Here is a 1,024-nt window from a genome sequence, read left to right as displayed (position 1 = left end):
TGTCCGGTTAGTGCCCAATTTGGCAGTAGCTGTAACTTTCCCCTGTTCGGTCTCTTCGTTCACTCCCCCTCTCACCAGTAACGTTGTGCTACTTGGCAGGTTGGGATTCTTCCATTGCTAGAAGCGGCCTGAGTTGATTCGCAGATGGTGTCGGGATTGGCCAATTTAAGGAGTTGAAGCAGTGAAGGACGCAATGGCATCCTAAAAATCCATTTTTACTCATTTTAATTTCGAATCATTCACCCAGGAGGTATGAACTGCTCTTTTTATCATTTACCTGGTGTTAAATGTTGCTGACAGTTTCCCTTGACATGCCATTTCCTACACACTTTACAAAAATGACACTATGCTATGCAGCCTAGGAACGAGGTATTTAACAGTTAGAAGGGCTCAATTAATGAATAGATAGATTGTTATCAAGGTTCTCTTGGGATAAACTTGCAAAACGTAATTTAAATATTATCTTGTGGAAGGAGAAGGGAAGAAGGAGAAGACGAAAAAGTGGAAGTGTATGGCAATTAAACAGCACGGAGAAGAAGTGCCGAAGCACCAGTTGCTATTAGTCAATCCATTCAATAACTTTGTCAGCATGGCAATTACCCACCTCTCCTCACACACACCTCCAGCACCGACAGATGGGGAAAATTGTATTAGTTGGTTGACCTCGGTCACCATAGAGGGCGGGTATTTCGGAGCCTCTCGAAGCCTCTGCTTAAAGTCGTGCTCACCGAGGGTGGTGGTGGAGAAGATACTGCCTACTACGGGATGGGTGAGGTGAAAGGAAGCCTAATAGCATGGCTTGAAGACCATGTAGTGCGGAGCAGGGAGGAAGCATACCATTTTCTCAGAATTTCCCTGCTTGTACATTGCGGGACACACAAATAGACAACACATCACAGGTGGTTTTTTATTACGGCATGGTTCCCTTCTCTAAAATGTTTGGAATGACTAGAACTAGTCTGACTATTAAAAGGTCTTAAATTTGCACAAGTCACATACACATCTCAGGCCAGTGCCAAACTCG

This window comes from Echinococcus granulosus (assembly GCF_000524195.1).
Source record: "Echinococcus granulosus chromosome Unknown EG_S00228, whole genome shotgun sequence".
Classification (NCBI taxonomy): domain Eukaryota; kingdom Metazoa; phylum Platyhelminthes; class Cestoda; order Cyclophyllidea; family Taeniidae; genus Echinococcus; species Echinococcus granulosus.
Note: the sequence above shows the minus strand (reverse complement) of the source record.